Below are 20,238 nucleotides of genomic sequence, written 5' to 3' on the forward strand. Positions count from 1 at the left end.
TGAAAAAGAAGAGATAGAGGATGTTGGAGAAGCTGAGTCTTGTGGGTTGTCAAAGAGGCAACTCTATGATGCTTTCATGAGAATGGAGTTCTTAGGGACCAGATATCCACACAAGGAAACCATGGAGAAGCTAGCCATTGGTGAAGATGTGGAGTATCTCTTTGAGAAGAGCAACCTAACTAAGTTTATGGGGCTTTGCATGGAGGGATACAAAGAAGAGAGTTGTGAGTTTCTAGCCACAGTCAAGCTGCATACATATGCAAGGAAGGATGCTGAGTTTGGAGCTGGTCACATTGCTTTCACAATCAAAGGGAGAAGGTATGAACTTTCAATGAAGAAGATAGCCAATGTGTTTGGTTTTGAGGTTGGGAGCAATAGGAGTTTGATGATTCCAAGAGAAGAGCTCTATGCTGTGTGGGAAATCATTGGGGACAACAAATACTACTCATCCTCCAATTCCAAGAGTTCAAGGATAAGGAGCCCAGTCCTAAGGTACTTCCACAAAGCTCTTGCCAACACCTTCTTTGCTAGGAAGGAAACTGGGAACATTAATGAGGGGGAGCTAAAGATGATTGATTTGGCTCTCAATGGAGTCATCTTCCAAGCAAGAAATGGTACCATCATTCTTGGGAGCACTGTGGAGACTGACCTAGCAATGGTGCTCATTGACCACATGATTTACTTGAGAAGTTGGGTAGGCAAGTTGGAGAACAAAGGATCAAGAGGAGCACTAACCATTGGAGGCATCATTACTCCAATCCTACAAGCTGCTAAGGTTCCACTTAGAGGAGAAAGGGTTTCACCAAGATGGATTGACTCTAGCTACCTCACCTCTACTCTCATCCTAGCTAAGGAGATGCATCAAGGGAATCACATTTTCAACTTTGAACTTCCAACACTTGGGAAAAAGCAACTGATTTTGCCTAACCAAGAGCTCCACCATTCAAGAAGGAGCCAACATTGACTTTTGGCCAGCTGAGGAGCATTTGTTTGATGGGATAGTTCAACCTAGAGTTGATGAAGCTGGAGATGTGCAAATGGCTGATGGGGAGGAGCAATTTTACTTTGAGGATTATGAGCTCAACCCAAGAGATAGTAGAGGAGTGAGGGAGGCTACCAAGAGACTAACCCTTTTGCAAAAATGGAACAAATGGCATGGGAAGAGGTTTGATAAGCTGAAGAAGAAGGTGACCAACATGGCTAAGTCTATCAAGAGCTTAAAGAAGGAGATTGCTGAGTTGAAGAGTGGGAATTCTTCACCTACACCATCAAGCCCTTTGAGGAGGAGTAGCTCAACTAGAGCACTTTCTAGAGTTGCGAACCCTGTGGAACCAGCTAGGGCTTCAATGTATGAGCCAAATCAGAGGAAGAGGAGCTCAAGTACCCGAGAACAACCATTTTCAAGGTACTCGACCGGGTCACTCGAGCACCCACTCGACCGAGCACCTCCAATGCACTCGGCCGAGTTCCAGCCCAGATCACCCTATGGTTTCCCACCTCCAGCTGCTTATCCAGGATATCAAGGTTACCCTCCCATCCCACCCCAGTACTTCATGGATCCAGCACTCTACCAGCAGTTCTACCAGCAGCAAGGTCAACATTTTGACACTCGTGGTCCAGCTCGACCCCCCCCACTCGAGCACGTACTCGACCGAGTCCTGGTCGATTCCCATTGTCGAGCTGCCCCAATCTCCACCTCCAAGTCACCAACAAGACCCCAACTACTCCTATGACAGCATGCAGATGGATGTGGACAACTACTTCCACAACCCCTAAGGTACCACTATCACCTTCACTTGTAGATATCATTGCATTTGACATTGTGTTTTGTTTTTTTTTTGTTTTTCATCTTGAATCCTCAATCAAATTTCTTTCACACAGGGACTGTGTGATTTAAGTTTGGGGGAGGGTTTGAGATAGCATTTGACATTGTGTTTTGTGATTCTTATTTCAAATTTTTAGCATCATCATGTTAATACTTGCATAGCATCTAAGGCATAGAAAAACCCTAAAAATTTGAAATTTTTTGCAAAAATCTTTATAAAAAAAAAGAGTGTTCATGTAGTTTGCACTGCACATTAGAATCTTGTTTAGCATGTTTCATGTAGGATTGTAAAGTATTTGCATTAGGGATCTATGATGAGTATTCCCTTGTTAGCTTGTTTATTCACTAGACTAGGATCAATGCCCAAGTTAATAGTATTTTGATGCTAGTTGAGTGGTTAGAAGAATAAGATTGAACCAAGCCTTGAATTCCTACAAAGCATTTGGTCTAAATTGAAGCATGTTAAGATTTGAAACCATTTCCTATTTATAAGAACCTAATATTGACTTTCAATTATCAATGTGTGCATTGTTTTAAACTCATGGATACCATATACATATTTGGATCATCTTCTTCCTTTTTACCACTCTTGTTGATCCAAGTACCTGATTTCCTCATTAAAAATCAGTTCCCCTACCCCTAAACCAAACCTTCTTTCAAGCCATGTTTATTCTTGTGTGTGTGAGGCCTATTTTTGGGATTGAGCTTGGTAGAAAGTGTTAGGTTTGAACTGACAAGAGTAAAGCTTTGTGTAGTTCTAGTTTGCATTTTTCAAACTAGATAGGACTAGGTGGTTCACTTGTTGGGTTTGGGACTTGGCTGTCATGAAAAGAAAAGAGGAAAAAGAGAAAGAAAAGGTTACAGTCTTTAGGAGGGGAATGTGTTTAAGTAAATTTAAAGTCTAGTGAAAGAATGGGAAGAATAAGGTTGTTTAAAGATGGTTCTAGTTAAAGAAAAGAAAGAAAGAAAAGAGAAGTCTAGCAAAATGCTTATATGTCTTAAGAATAAGAAGAAAAGAGAACCATAGCAAATAAGTAAGAATCCCCCATTCCACTAGAAAGATCAAATAAGAAACCTCTCCTAAGACTTTAAAACCAAAAGAGAAAAGGGTGAAAAAGAAGAAAAGAAGTTAAAGGGTAGCACTAGGATCAATTGGGTTTAGATTGATAGGATAAACACTTTGGGAGCCTTTGGGTAGACAAGGTTTTGTTCTTGTATGTGTCTAAGTGTTCTTACCTTTAGCATTCTTCTAAAGCTCAATCCATTTTTTATGAGAGAACCTTGATATTGATAAGCCCTACTCTAAAAAGAGACCATCATTGTCTCTAAACCTTTTACTGCCAAGCCAAATGAGTTTAAGCATTGCACATAATTGATTCATGTTCTTGATTAATGAATGTTAAAGGAAATGGTTGATTTGAATGCATGTGGACATCTAAGGCTCAAATCAGTGAAGGTTGTGATATGCTTGTCTAAAGTCTTTAAGTATAGCTCATTCAACTTGCATCATAGTACTAGTAACTTGGACATTGATTCTAGATAGTCTATTTGCAAGCTTTAGGAGCTGAGATCCCACTTTCAACCCTCACCTACCTTCTTTTGTCTTGATTATTTGCTTGAGGGCAAGCAAAGACTAAGTTTGAGGGTGTTGATGTTCATATATTTTACCTTGTTTTCCCTTAGTTTATTCACAACTTTTGCATCTTTTGCTACCCATTTAGGCCATTATTGTGTAGCTTTAGGACTAATCATGCATTAGAGTATAGTTGCATTGAATTTGCATCTTTTTATGCATAAACAGGTGATTTTTGGAGCTTAAGGAGCATGGAAGCAATGCTGAGGAGAAGTGAAGCAATCCTGAGGAGAAAACAAGAGAGTTAAGGCTGTAGAATCAAGGTCCGGAGTCCAACTCGACCGCACCACTCGACCGTGTGCTGAGAAGGACTCGACCGAGTGGAGAATGCACGAGAGAAGCCAGCTCGACCAGCCACTCGACCGAGCACTGGTCGAGTTGACCGAGCCGTTGACTACTTTGACTTTTTGTATTTTTAGGGCTTCCACCTCACCTCATATATAAAGCCCTTGTACCTGCAGCCACCAAAGAGTCCAGCTTTTTAGAGAGTCTAAAACCTAGTTTTTACCTTTTTTAGATTTTATTCCTTTTGCACTTTCTTTTATTTTTAGATTTTGTACTTGTTTGAGAGAGAAAGACTAGATTCTTATATTTTGTTTGTTTCATAACTTTCAAAGTATTAAGATTTCGAGTTTTATTCCTTCATCAATATTGTAGATCTCTGTTTCATCTTTCTAATGATGCAAGTTTCATTATTTTCTGGGTTTTTGACATATTTCACCATGTGTTCTTGTGAGTAGTTTGTTTAGGACCTTGAGGATGGGTTAGGCTGGGTTGATCTTGTGGTTTGTTTGATTTGGTCAAGCTTGATTGTTGTAGATCTCTTCTAGGCTAGATGATCTTAATGCTGATCCTATATCTGAGAAGGTAGGGTTTGATTTCAAGCATCTTAGCATCACACCAATGTCTAAGGAGCATAGATAAGGCTAGATCTAGAGCTTACCATTAGGCTTGCTAAGAGATTAGAAGTCTTGTTTGGTTTGAGATGTATTGCTTAATGCCTGCTTGTGTAGATTCTTTTCTTTGTGAGAACAAGTCTAGAAATGCATAGGTTTGATTGTTTCTTGCCATGAGAGTGGATTAAACATGTCTTAGAATAGTATGTCTAGAGATCAGCTCAATGTTTGCTTGAGATTTGTTGACCAAGTTAGATAACCACAATGATTAGCTCAGCCCATGAATCCCTCCTCAAGGCCTTCTTTGTTTATTGAAATCTTAGTCTAAATATCATTGCTTGCTTGTTGTTTGATTAGTTTTAGCATTGCTCTGTTTTTCTTGTGTTGCTCTGTTTTCACGTTTAAGTCTAGCTCGACCACGTACTCGACCTACACTCGGTCGAGTGCTGCTCGAGTTCATCCCCAGAACTTGTGTTTTTAATTTGTGATTGTCTTGTTTCATTCCTGTTTCATTTCCATTGCATTCACGTAGTTTCCTGTTCATTACTTGTCTTGCATTAGTTCATTAGCTTAGTGTCTATCTCTGTTCTAGTTTCATCATAGCTTTAATTTGTTTGTTCTTTTTGCATTTAGTATCTTATTCTAGTTGTTTTTACTTTCTGCATTTTATATCTCATTTTAGGATTGTTAGTGACAAACAATCTTTACAATTGGCTTGACTTAGACTCATATGCACATCTTAATTGTTCACAATCACTCAGATAGGATTGACACCTCTTATACTGCAACTGCATAAGGGGAATTGAAACACCCTGACTTCTATTCATTCCATACATCATCATTCCATACATCTTTCTTTCACCAATATTATGGCATGCAGGCTTCAGTCTTATGAGGAGCCAATAAAAACTCAAGGTTTAGGCCTATGAGTAAAGGAAAATCCAAAAGTCGAGAGCAAATAATGCTTAGAGCATGAGTCTATCGCCTAGGGATGACTTTTCGTATATCGGTTGGAGGAGTGCGGGCCGTGGAGACGGTAGCACGGGAGTCCTTGGCTGAGTGTTGATCGAGATTCGAGGACAAATCTAAATTGGTGGGGGAGAATCGTAACATCCGCGAACCGGAATCCCGGTTTGGGATGTGCATCGATCGATGCTGGAGGAGCATCAGTCGATGCTGACTCTTTTTCCTGCGTTTTGACTTAAGTTAAACGCTGCGTTTTGGGCAAAAGGGAAAGGGAAACCCTTAAGTCGTTCCTTTTGTCTCATTAGACGACTTTGGCCGTTTTTGAGAGAAAAGAAGGGAGAAAAAGTGTTCTTGAGTGTTCTTGGTGATTCCTGGTGTTTGGAGGTGTTTCCTGTAGAGATCTGTAGCTGGGATCGTTGTAGGAGCGTGTTCTTGATTGTTTATGATTCAGAAACTTCTTGGCAAAGGTAAGTGCATGACCATGACTTATCTAAGCTGGAGATTACTCTGATCTGTTTGTTTCTGTGTTGTTAGGCCTGCTAGTATGTTATGTGAGGCATTAGGAAGCTTTCTGGTGGCTTGGGATTGATTCTTGTGGTTGTAGGAACGAAGATCCGACGAGAAGCTTTAGGGAAAACAATGCTCGGCATGAGCATCGGTCGATGCACTATGTGCGTCAGATGATGCTAGTGTGAGGATGGCGCGGATTGACCTAGGAGCGTCGGTCGATGCCAGGTGGAGGCATCGGTCGATGCGTTAGGATTTCCGCGTGATGTCGAGCATCTGTCGAACGATGCAAGTGGAAGCATCGGTCGATTCAAGTGAACCTGGTGTCGACCGATGCATACCTTGTGTCGGTCGATGCTGGTCCCTGATGGTGTCGGTCGATGCAATCTTTGTGTCGGTCGATGCAGATCCTGGTTTGTTTGTTGATTGTTGTTTGATGGTTAGAGTATCTCTATTGCTTGTGTGTATAGCCCAGTAGATGGGAGGATTACCTTATTGAGTGTTTAGAAAATACTCATGCATTGCAATTTGTGTTTGTGATGCAGGTAAAGGCAAAGTGTGATCGTGAAATCAAGGCAATGAAGAGGAAGATGTTCTAGGGACTCGATTGGATGTTGTCTAGCATTGCTAGGTTGCTAGAGTTGGGTCTTTAGAACTTGCTAGGTTGTTGGTTCCTTGTTTCCTGTTGTTTGATATTGGAGTATTGTTATATTTGATTATTGGTTATCAGTTATTGTATTATTGTTTAGATATTGGTATCTGTTATTTCCACTGTTGGTTGTGCTTGTTGTTAGGTGGCTAGTGGGTATGGGACCAATAGTTGTAGTTTATTATTATTATAATTTTTTATTTTTTATTAAAAAAAAAACGGGTTAGGTCGTTTCAAGACCGCTGCTCCATCAGTCTTCTTAATGGCCAGAAAATGTGTATACTTAGTCAACAGGTCCGCAATGACTCAAATATCATCACAAGTCCGAGACACTGGCAATCCTAAAACAAAGTACATAGTGATCATATCCCACTTCCACTCTGGAATGGGAAGACTCTTCAGTAACTCACCAGGGACCTAATGCTCAGCTTTCACTAGCTGACACACATCACACCTGGCAACCCAACTAGTTACATCCTTTTTTACCCGACCCAGTGATAATACCTCTTGAGATCACTGTACATCTTAGTCGCTCTTGGATTAATAGAGAACATGCTTGCATAAGCCTTTCTCAGGATCTCCTATCTCAACTCCTCATCCTTGGGCACACAAATCCGCCCATGCACCAAAATTGTACCATTAGCCGAAACTTGATACTCTGAATAGACATCCTTTGAGGCATTCACCAGCCACAAGTCTTTCTCCTGAGCCAACTGCACTCTGCTCAAAAGATCTGCTCTATCAGCCGCCACCAAACCCAACGGCTCCTGCAAAACAGCACACAAACTCAACTCACTGATCTCTCCTACCAGAGACTGCATATCCTGCTCCTGAGCCAAAACCGCTCGCTTCCGAATCAGAGCATCTGCAACCAAGTTAGCCTTACCATGGTGGAAGGCTATCTCCAAATCATAATCCGCCACCAGCTCCATCCACCGTCTCTCCCTCAAATTCAGCTCGGGCTGAGTGAATATGTACTTCAGGCTCTTATGATCTGTAAACACCTGCACCTTTGCACCATAAAGATAAGATCTCCAAATCTTTAGGGCAAAAACTACAATATCCATCTCCAAATCATGAGTAGGATAGTTGTCCTTATGCTTCTGCAACTGCCGTGAATCGTAGGCAATCAGCTTCCCATGTTGCATCAACACACATCCCAAACCAACTCTGGATGCATATGTATAAACCACATAGGGTTCTCCCTGCTTTGGTAAAGTCAACACTGGCGTAGTATTCAACATCTCCTTCAGGCTTGCAAAGCCCTCCTCGCACTCCTGTGACCAGACAAAAGGAACATCCTTCCCTGTCAACTTAGTCATCGACCGTGCTCTGCTCATAAACACCTGCACAAACCTTCTATAGTAACTCCTGATCTCAGTGGCATTTTGCAGTCTAGGCCAATCTTTGATAGCCTGAATCTTCTCCAAATCTACAGAAACCCCCTATACAGAAACAATGTGACCCAAAAAACCCATCTCACGCTGCCAGAAAATACACTTGCTAAACTTATGAAACAACTTCTGCTCACACAGCTTCTCTAGAATTGCCCTCAAATGCATTGCATACTCCTCAGGACTCTTGGAATAAACGAGGATGTCGTCGATGAAAATGATGACAGACACACTGTTCATCAATCTCATAAACGCTGCTGGTGCGTTAGTCAACCGAAACGGCATCACCACAAACTCATAATGCCCATACCTCGTCCTGATTGCAATCTTCCTCACATCTGCCTCATATATCGGGATCTGATGGTAACCCGACGCCAGAACTACCTTGGAGAACCAAGTAGCACCTCTCAACTGATCCAACAACTCATCGATCCTGGGAACGACCCGGTTCAAACCCTATAATCAATATACAAGCGGAAACTCTCATCCTTCTTCTTAACAAATAACACCGGCGCTCCCCACGGTGATACACTAGGATGGATGAATCCCTTGCTCAACAGATCCTCCAACTGCTTCTTCAGCTCTGCCATCTCTGCTGGAGCCATCTTGTAAGGAGCCTTGGATAATGACGTCATCACTGGTTCCAGTTCAATCGTGAAAGGATCGAACCGAGATTGTGGTAACCCCTGCAACGACTGGAACACATCCTCAAACTCCTCAACAACCTGAATACCGCTAACCGTAGACTGGCCTACTGACTATGGCATCGATATAGTAACCAAATAAGCCTCACGACCCTTCTCGATCATCTTCCTAGCCTGCATGGCCGAGATCACGAGACTCCTCGAAGTCGGTCTAACTCCCTCAAAAACCAACTTCCCTCCTGGATGCTCAAAATCCACTCTACCCTGATGGCAATCAAGATGAACCTTATGAAGATGCAACCAATCCATTCCCATGATAACATCATATAGCTCCACTGGACTGATAAACAAATCTGATGGCCACGACTCTCCTGCGATCTGAATATCAACACCCCTCGCCTGTTCAATGACCCTCAGGAACTTGCCTCTAGCAACTCTGACAACTCCCGCTTGCTCCCCGGGATCTCCTATGATATCAGCACTCTCTGCGCACTCCGGAGTAATGAAGCTATGAGTAGCTCTAGAATCAAACATAACGTGGGACTTAAACCCGCCCACCAACAAGGTCTCTACACAAACCTCATGTGTAGAGAACCTAACACTTTACCACATGCACGACCTAAAATCTGAATCTACTGAAATTCACAAAGTTTAAGTACCAGAAATTATACATGTGATCCCCCGACACTGGTTCCACCAGTCTCGACAGTCGTGTAAACCTGTGGTGCCTGCTCAATCTGTGCCACCTGCTGCACTCCAGGCTGCACCACATGCTGAACCGCTGCCACTACCATCTGCTGTAACTTTGGGCACTTGGGCTTAATGTGCTCAGGCTCCCTGCAATGATAACATAAACGAACCGCTGCCTAAGCCACCGACGTTGCACTCCTATGGGGACAGCTAGCTACCCTGTGCTCCAAACTACCGCACCCGTAGCACCCTGCACCACTCGGCCTCTGCGTAGCTTCCCACTTCCTCTTGGTTCCCTGCACAGGCTTGCCGTCCTTGCCGGAACCCCCATGGTGATGAGCCTTCCTAGGCTGCACCGCTGGACTAACCGTTACTGCCTGTGCCCGGATATCCTCCTCAATCTCTGCTGCAATCTCAACCAGCTCTGCACACGTAGCATAACCCCGTCCCCTACAGTGAACCCTCAAGTCATCACGTAGGACCCTCATAAACCTCCTGATCTAAGCACCCTCACACTCCATAGCACGACCCCCACACATCAAAAGTTGACTGAACTCCAAGGCAAGCTTCCGCACTGACCGAGTCTCCCGAGATAGCTGAAGGAACTGCACCTCCAAACAATCTAGTTCCTCTCGAGGAAAATACTTACGGTTGAACTCCCCCACTTAGTCAGCCCAAGACATCTCCCTTTGCACCCTCCTAGCAGCCACTGCTCTCCACCACAACTAAGCATCACCAATCAGGTTGGGTACCGCTATATCCACCCAAAACTCCTCAGGACATCTGAGAGACTGGAAGTTACATTCCGCTCTCGTCCTCCACGCATCAGCAACAGTAGGATCAGTACCTCCCGAAAACCGCTCGTTACTTATATAGTTCATCTCCCTCAGCATACTGACATAACATGAATGAACCCCTACATCCGCAATCACTGGCTGCTGCACCCCTGCCGCCACTAGCAGTAATAACTTTGCCTGAGTCGAACCCACTCCCGGTATCCGCTCTAACAGCTGTGTCAACAAGCCCGCCAGGTCAACACCTCCTACAGGAACTCCACCCGCTGGGAATCCCGCACCTAGAACCCTAGCATCACCGTCCACTCGAGGACCAACTCTGCCCCCACCGGCCACATCGTGGATCCCTCCTGAAGGCCCTGCGACTCACCAACACCCTCAGCTGTCACACTCTGGTCCACAATATCGCTAACCACTAGGACTCTCCCCGTACCACGACCATGACCGCGTCCACGACCACGACCAGCAACAGCATGCTCTCTAACCATCTTCACTACCATAAACAGAAGGCTAAGCACACAATTAAACATAACACAAAAACATAAACTCACCGTGGGATCATACTGTAGGCTCGAAGAGGATGTTCTAGGACTCCATGCTACACACAATTAACTAACTCACATAATCAATCAAGACATGCAAATCCCAAACATCTACAGCGCAAAGCCTAGCGAACCCAAACCTAGAACCGTAAGGGCTCTGATACCAAACTGAAACGATCCAACCCGTTTAAAAAAAAAATATATAATAGTAATAATAATAATAATATTAATAATAATAATATAAACTATTGGTCTCATACCCACTAGCCACCTAACCACAACAACCAACAGAAGAAATAATTGATACCATTAAACCACAAACATCAAATCCTGAACAACATTAAATCAATAAAACCAAACATCATGAATCACATAAACATCAATCCTGAACAACATTCTAGGACTCAACTCTAGCGACCTAACAGAAGCCAGACAACAAACAAGCGAGACACTAGAACATCCTCCTCTTCATTACCTTGATTCCACAATCATACTTTGCCTTTAGCTGCACCACAAACACAAATTAAGATGCATGAGTATTTTATAAACACTCAGTAAGGCAATCCTCCCATCTACTGGGCTATACACACAAATAATAGAAACATCTCTATCCATCAACCGACAATCAATAACCAAACAATAACAAACCAGGACTCACAAACCAGGACTCTGCATCTACCGACACCAACCCATGCATCGACCGACACCAACTGGGGCTGCATCGACCGACACAAGCTTGCATAAACAGATGCAAGGTACACTTGCATCGACCGACACGCACACTGCATCGACCGACGCATGCTCGACATTGCACGAAATCCCTAATTGCATCGATCGACGCCTCCACATGGCATCAATCGATGCTCATAGGTCAATATGCATCGTCCTCGCATTGCATCGACCGACGCACATGCCGAGCTCCATTTTTCCCTGAAGCTTCTCGCAGGATCTCCGTTCCTACACCACCAAAACTCGATCTCAAGCAACAAGAAAGCTTCCCAAAGCTCCAAATAACATCCTAACAAGCCAAACAACAAATAAACAAGCCATGGTCATGCTCTTACCTTTGCCACAGACGATTTTGAACCTCAAACAAGCAAAACAACGCTCCTAGGAAGCTCCTAAAACGATCCCAGCTACAAATCTCTACAGGAATAGCCTCCAATCTCCCAAAAATCCCAAGAACACTCAAGAAATTTTTCCTCTCTTTCTTTTTCTGCACAAACGGCCCAAACCTCGGCCAACCCACGAGTTTCTGCTTTTATAAACGATTCTAGGGTTTTCCTAACCCCAAAGCGCAACAGAACCGGCCTTGCATTGACCGATGCATCACCAACATCGATCGATGTACATCCCAAACCGGGATTCCGGTTCGCGGATGTTACACTGTCGTATCAAACCGCCTGCATTTGAAAACCATTGTCTTCAAACAAACAGCACCATGGTAATCGATCATGATTATCTCTTCAATAAGTCCGTAATAATCTTTGTCGGTGGTTCCACGTACAATAACACCATAATTTTGAGTTCTTTTATCTTGTAGATGTCTATGAGTGTGGAAGTGGTATCCTCGTGTGTAGTACATAGGCCAAGATGTGAAATTGTGTCTCTGGCCTTGTACAAATTCTACCATCTACAATGGAAAAATATATGATCTACTTGCATCATTGATCTCCAAATAATGTGTATAATTAATTAATTAATATATTATGTGACAATTTTATAGATTAAATTATTGAATCTAACATATATTAATGAATAACATTATTAATAAAATAAACTTACATAATCTTTAACCCATTAGGCATAGTGGTTTTCTTTAGCAATCTCCAATGCGTTCGAGGTAATATCAGGATTGCTTCGCGTCATATATTCTTCAAACATTCTGTTTAAATTTTAAAATTGATGTAAAAATATATATATTTGAAATTATATAATTATTATATACTGATAAAATAACTATAATTATACCTCTCATACGGAGAAAATTCAGCACAATTGAGCATTAAATACGTTTGGAGCACGTTGTAGTCGACATCATTTAACCACCCATTTGTCATTTTCCCACCAATATGTCCTGCAGGTTTGAATATAGTTGGAACATCTGGATAAGCGTAACTAAATTGGATGTCTTCAAGACTTTCAGGAGATTGTGAAAAAACTGCATGTTCAAAATGATTTCTTGAGACATATGAAATCTCTTCAATCAAAGATTGTGCAATAATCAATCCTCCAATTTTAGCCTTCTTTTTTAGATGGTACATACATCTTTCAAATGGATACATCCACCTATACTGCAAGGGGCCACTTAAAGGTGCTTCATCTGGCAGGTGGACAGGAAGATGTTCCATAACATCAAAGAATGATGGAGGGAATATCTTCTCTAAATTGCAAAGTTTCACTGCAACATTTTCTTTCAAAACTGCAATATCTTCAGCTTTTAATGTCTTCGAAGATACATCCCGAAAAAAAAATGCAATATCTAAAAAAAAATATTGGACAGATTATATCAACTTTAAGTATAACTTTAAAAAACAAAAGACAGCATTATTACCTGAAATTGTAGTGTTGACGATTTAGGTAGAAGTTCTAAGAAAGCAAATGGAAGAAGTCGTTGCATGATGACATGACAATCATAACTTTTTAGTCCCGACAGCGTCCAAGACTTTTCATCTACGCAACGGCTAAATTTTGAAGCATAACCATCTGGAAATTTGATATCTTTTTTTAGCCACGTTAGAATTTTTTTTTTACCTTTAGCCGTTAATCTAAATATTGACACTGGCGCTTTTCTATCCAGAGTAAGCTCTAAATCCTTTCTTCTGCTGCATAATGCTGGGAGATCCATCCTCGATCTAATATTATCTTTTGTTTTTCCCGGAACATTCAACACCGTCTTGATGAGATTATCAAAGAATTTTTTTTCTATGTGCATGAAATCAAGATTGTGTCTAAGAAGTAAATCTTCCCAATACGGTAACTCCCAAAAAATACTCTTTTTCGCCCAGTTGTGATGCACACCATACCCATCAATTGTTCGAGCAGGATTGTCGTGGCCATTCCCTCCGCAGTCAACGGTTTTGTACAATCCTTCAATGGTATTGATTCTTTCCCGCAAAATTTCTTCTCCGGTAAGCCACGGTGGAGGATGATCCTTCTCTGTAGCTCCTCGTCTAAACAATTTCACATTCTGCCTGTAAGGATGATCTGACGGTCAAAACCTTCTGTGGCAATCGAACCAGCTATGTTTTCTTCCATGAGGCAACCAATGCGACTTCGTCTCATCTAGACAGTATGGACACGCTAATCGACCATGCGTCATCCACCCAGAAAGCATTCCGTATGCCGAGAATCGCTGATTGTCCACATTAATGCAGCTCGCATCTTGAAATTTTGATTTTTTGATGCATCAAATGATTCCACACTGTCGCTCCATAAACTCTTTAGTTCTTCAATCAGCGGTTGCAAAAAAACATCCAGACTTTTCTTTGGATGATTTGGCCCTGGTATTAGTATTGTTAAGTAAAAATATTCTTTTTTCACACACATACCAGGAGGAAGATTATAAGGAGTCACGATCACAGGCCAAATCGAATGTGCCTCACCATTCATACCAATTGGATTAAATCCATCTGATGACAAGCCTAGATAAATATTACGACTCTCATTAGCAAATGTAGGATATACCTCTTGAAAATGCTTCCACGCTGCTCCATTTGATGGGTGTATCATTTCTCATTCTGGAGAGATATGTTCAGCATGCCATCGCATATGAGACGCTGTCACCTCCGATTGGTATAACCTCTTCAAACCTTCTGTGATTGTTAGGTAAACATTCTTTGGTTAGGTTTATTTTTTCCTTTGTCGTTGTTCGGATGGAATCTGTCTTTCTTACAAAACTGACACTACATAAGCTCTCGGTCTTCCCCTTTCCAAAAAAGCATGCATTTATCCTCACAAAAATCAATCTTTTGTAATGGCAATCCCAGCGCCCGAGTCAATTTCTTCGTTTCATAATAAGACCCAGGAACTTTATTTGGCTTGGGACAAACATCTTTAATTGTTTGTGATATTTCTTCGACGCATGCTTCTGCCAAATTCCACTTTGACTTTATGTTCAACACACGCGATGTCACATACATTTGAGAAATCCCTTCAATGCACCCATCATAAAGAGGTTGATTAGATTCTTCAAACGCTTGAAAAACATTATCATGGTATGGCTCTTCATTGACCGTTTCGTCATATACTCTTAAAAATTGGGCGCAGCTTCTTGTCCCATGTTAACATCTTCGTATGAAATGTTACCATAATTTTCGAACGACAGCTGATCATGTGTAGAATGATTATTCCAAGTTTCTTCTTCAACCGGAAAATAATTTGACCTCGACGATGTTTCACCCGCATCATAACATTTTTCAACATGGCTCGTCCAGACATAATAATTCCCTTTGAATCCATTCCGATATAGATGCTTCGAAACAGTTTGGACATCCCGCTGCTTTATGTTCCTGCACCGTGAACAAGGACAAGGTAAAGTTCCTCTCTCCATATAAGAATGTTGATTACACGCAAATCGAAGAAATGTGTCAACCCCTTCTATAAACTCTTCTGATACATGATTCTTCTGTGGATCTATATGTCGATCCATCCACTCTCTCGAAGCAAAATAATTAAACATATTTGGATTGTATAAAGTGAGAACAATAGCTTAAAAAGAGTAAGTGTTTTGGAAAAATAAGGACTTTTGTTTTCCGTTGTTGTGTATGAAATGATAAGAAGAAGACACGTTTTATTTGTAATACAAACTACCCACGGCTTAGCCGCAACAGTTTCTGTGGCTATAAAAAATATCACATTCACCCACAAATAATTCCATGGAAAATGCTTGGCTTGTAGACAAAAATAAAATCAATCACTCATAGTTTTTGTCGAAATGAATATATTCTCTAAACTTTATGTCAAAAACACAATAAACAAAAAAAACATTGATTGACATTTCTTTATGTCAAGTTTCAAATCACAAATAATTCAAACCTTGTCACAAATTTGCGATGGGGATATCCCATGGTAACCGTAGTCACAAATTAGCCACGCCTTATCCGTCGTCGCTAGGTAGCCACATATTTCTTGTAGCTGGTTCGTAGCTAATTTTTCATGACCTGTTTTCGTGGCCTTTCGTGGCTATTACCCACTGATATTGCGTGGCAAAATCGTAGCTAAATTTCCACAAGCTTTTCCGTGAATTTTCTATAGCTTTCAGCCACGAAGTTACCACAAACCTGCCACGACCACCATTTCGTAGCTATTTCGTAGTTAATCCGTGACTAATTTTTGTAGCCACGGATGTGCCGTGGGAAAGCCGTGGCTATGTGAGTAAATTTTACTAGTGTCTATCTTTCCGCCAATCCAGTATTTCACAACCGTTCAAAATATATTGAGGTTGATTATCACTATGTTCGAGAGAGAGTAGCCCTTGGTCTCTTTGAAGTACAACATGTGTCTGCTGCTCTGCAACTTGCAGATATTTTTATGAAGTCCCTTCCTCGAGAAGCTTTCCAACACCTTCATTTCAAACTGAGTGTTGGGATACCTCCCGCCATCAGTTTATGGGGAGATGAGAGTTTACAACAACCGAGTCATAACAAAAGTGTTTTGGGCTCAAACCAAAACACTACAGACCCATCAAATCCATCAGTCCAACAAGCTTCTCTTCTCTGCAACAACAAGACAAAATAGTGAAGCAGAGAAAGATGACTATGAAAATGCCAAGACCACCAGCTGGAGAGAGCTGTAAGCTGGAGAGAACTGTAAGATTGTACTAACAAGCTGTTATGATTCCCTCTTATCATTAGATGATGAGTAGATAGTCAAATAAATCTATAATGTTCTCCTAGATGTATAAATATGAGCATTGTGGACATGACAAAACTACTGAAAAATAATATTGCTAAAGTTCAGTGTTAAAGCTTTCTTTGTTTATTCTCATATTGGTCTCATTCTCTTAAGTATATAACACGCTTAATTAAGCAACATATTCTCAAACAAGTAGCAATCAACGGTTTAAGCCCATAATGCTAAATATAACTAAAATGGCATAATTGTTTAATATGCACCCATTAAATGTAAGAAATGAAGGATTTGATTGTTCTTTCTGCAATTGCAAATCAGTTGCTGGATCCGCCATGCAGCCATTTTTTGTTTTCGTAAAAAGGTCACCAAATGATAAAGTTGTGGAGTCTAGTTTTTAGATATCTCTTGGGGTTAATAATTATGTTATACTTTAAAGAGTATGGGACTAACCGTTGGCACAATGGTTTAACATAAACCCATTAAATGTAACTACATATATATGCAACCTATAGGCTGAAACTGGTCCAACCTTTTAAAAATTTGCATCCGTTTTAAAGGAATACAATATTTAAATGTTTACTCTGTTTTAAAATATTACACATATTCAAATATTGTGGATAAATCTAAGTATATATATCTACGTTAAGTATGAACAGAAAGACCACCAAAAGTCATTTAACCACTAATGGTAATTTGTTAGAAAAAATTACATGAAAATACATGGTTGATAGCAAAACACGTTTTTGAACATTAGCCAACACCACCAGGATCCACCATGCTTGATATTTATTTTGTTAGTACCTCGTAACATCTTCCAGTGTCTCAGTCTTAATTATAAAACGTGTTAACACAATTTCATTCAGTAGCCATGTACTGTTTATACTTGGCAATTTCGTAGACATAAAAGACTTTTGTAAAGTTTTCACTTTGTATCTTCCCCCTTTCTCTGTTTCTATTATGTAAGATAAATTAGCTAGTCGATATTTTGAAGGCAGTATAATAATTGTTACTATGACATCACTCGTTTCTCTTCTTTTATTTTGCGCTTCTCTCTTTCTTCTTCTAATCGGGGGACAAGGCCAAATGGTTCGTTCTCCGGTTATGTCACGAATCCATGCACCACCTTCAGCATCACGTCGAGGTCAAGGTCCGTAGCAAAGTCGTTCCAATAAACCAAAGAGAAAAGTGGTAACTTAAATTCTATGTCTAAATAATGTCTTGTACATTGTACTTCAAATTATATCAAAAGTTATAAAATCTCTCTTGTAATTATGAAGGATTATATATATAGATGGAATGTGCAAGTTGTTCATATTTTTGTTCACTTTCGTAGTTTCGCTTGTTAAATAAAACCTTTAGGGCTATCTGATGTTAGCATAGATATTAAACTGGTGGTTGTAAATATTTATTATATGATCAATTTTTGTTCTCATTGTTTAATTTTTATGTTTAGCTGAATTTTCTTAGGCCTTATTCTATGTTCAATAGAATAATAGGAATGGTAATCTAATATATACGCTTTTCCAACGTCTTTCTTCACCGAAACGCTCTTTAGCAGAAATTTATAACAGTACAATTTAATTAAGAGAAACTAGTTAACTCACCAAAGAGAGAAAAATTTACTTATGATTGGTAGAGCTTGTCCAAACCTATTTTTATTACCTTTCGAGATTGGATTGACTTGACTGCAAGCGCACTCAAAGAGCAAAAGCTGAGATAATATAATTGCTTGCCGACCTTTTCTTCTGGACAACCTTGATGATCATTTACAATACTTTTTCTGTTGACCATCGTACTATTGGCCGTCGGCCACTTAAAATTTACCTCATAGAAGAGTGTTAAAATTTACCGATAAAATGTACTATCGAAGTTATCAAAATTCAGACAAATTTTGGATTGATGTAGGTTTAGAGATCTTTATACTGCCCTTCATTGATATTTAAGCCAATTTGCTTTAGAGATGTCAAATGCATCAAGTGAGCGGTAAAAATGTTGTCACCCATGTAAAAGGATTGCAGTTTAGATAAACAAACCAAACTATATATGTTACTTCAGTGATATCCGTACTGTTTCTATATATAGTAGTCCAATGAGCTCAATTTCATTATTATTGTAGAGTTGACGTAGATTTATTTCTTCACAGGAATCTATTTGGTTAGATATTTCCTAATTTCCATCCTAAAATGTTTTGGGAGTTTAAAAGTTAAAACCCGTAAAGAATAAAACAAATGTTTTTGTTTATAAATGAAGAATATGTTTTGTTGTTTGGGTGAACAATGTTGTATTTGTATATTTAAATTTCAAAAAGAGAAAAAGATGAATACACAAGATTAGTGATTTGGCTGTAAAACTCCATTTTGAAAGTCTTTTAACCCCTTATACGAGGCCAGTTTATGTTTTATTAATTAAGTTATGAGTCTTATGACTTCTGTGAGTTTAATAGAATGAATTAGAGGCCTTAATTGAGTTGATTTAATCAAACTAACTAACTATTAGGGATGCCATACTGTGTTGTAGTGTGTAGACGCCAAAGCATTAGTAAAAATACTAAATATCAAATATTTTAAATAATATTTCTTCTTTTATAATATATGATGATTTAGAGGAGATTTTTTGTTTCATAATATAATTTTTTTTAAATATAATATTTTTTTTATTAATATTTTATATTATACAGTATTGTTTCTAATTAGTTGAACTTTTTAAAAATAAACATTTCTTAATTTACGTGCTTTTAGTTTTTTTGCTAAAGAATGCTTTTAGTTAATCATATATTTTGAAAAAGAAGAAGTATTATTCTTTTTCCAAAAATTGTATGAATTAATAATTTCTTAATAAATAATAATAGATGACTTCTGCTTCTTATCAGCCCGATATTGCTATTCAAACTTACCTTCATTTGTTAACAATAAACTTGGCGACAAAAAAATCACACGACATAGAAATACCTTTATCACTATTATTGTTTTTTTGTTAAATGGGTATTCAATTAAAAAATATATATTCATAGACTATTTTCGGATTAGATCTATACAAAATCTTTTTAGTATTGGAACTGAATTTTCAAAAAAAAGTTTCAGAAAATTGCAGGTTTTGGGACAGTGACTTTCCGGCGGCTTTCCGGCCAAATTCCGGCCAAATGGCTGATCGGAATTATCGGGTTGATAGTGCAATGGAAAGCTGGTAACGAGTACTACAAGATGGTATACTCATACGTCCAAAACAGAGTTGATTTGAATGAGAAATAAGAGTGTGAAATAAGCTACTTGGGATGGTTTGGGAAATATCCCACATCGGAAATATGACTGATTTTTTACTCATATATATATATATAGTTTCACACTTTTCTAGTTTCAAAAGTGTGTAGATGGAAGAGAAAAGATTCCCACACGCGAACCGAACCGAACCGGGTTGGGCCGAGCATGGACGCGGGGCGAGCCGAGCACGGATGCGTGACGGGATGGGCTGGGCGTGGATGCGGGCATACGTCGTGGGTTTTTGAGTTTTTTGGAAAGCTTTAGACCCATTTAATTTTTTGGAAAGACTTGGTGTGAACTCCAAGCAACTTGGGCAGCACTCCGAGAATATTCACTAAATATTTTCTTGAGACCTCCCTCCTTCCACTATATATAGAGGCACAACCTCTCATTATTTTTCACACTCAAAAACACAAAGACTCCTTTCTCTGAAGATCTCTCTCCCTCTCCCTTGCTTAGTTCAAGTAAGTTCTTAGTTTAGTAGTCTCGAGAGTATAATGTAGATCTGTTCGCTTGAGTTCTATTACTGGTGTGCTACTGTAATAGTTCGTTATCGGTTGTATCTTGGGATTCATAAATCATGATTGT

General features: G+C 39.9%; 1 pseudogene; it reads right to left on the reverse strand.

Annotated features, from left to right (window-relative positions):
* LOC147941316 (uncharacterized) overlaps nucleotides 1–15,221 on the reverse strand; it is a 36,538-nt pseudogene extending 21,317 nt beyond the window's left edge.
* Nucleotides 15,222–20,238: the final 5,017 nt, after the last annotated feature.

Source organism: Camelina sativa, chromosome 7 (assembly GCF_030686135.1).
Source record: "Camelina sativa cultivar CO46 ecotype springtype chromosome 7, ASM3068613v1".
NCBI classification, from domain to species: Eukaryota; Viridiplantae; Streptophyta; class Magnoliopsida; order Brassicales; family Brassicaceae; genus Camelina; species Camelina sativa.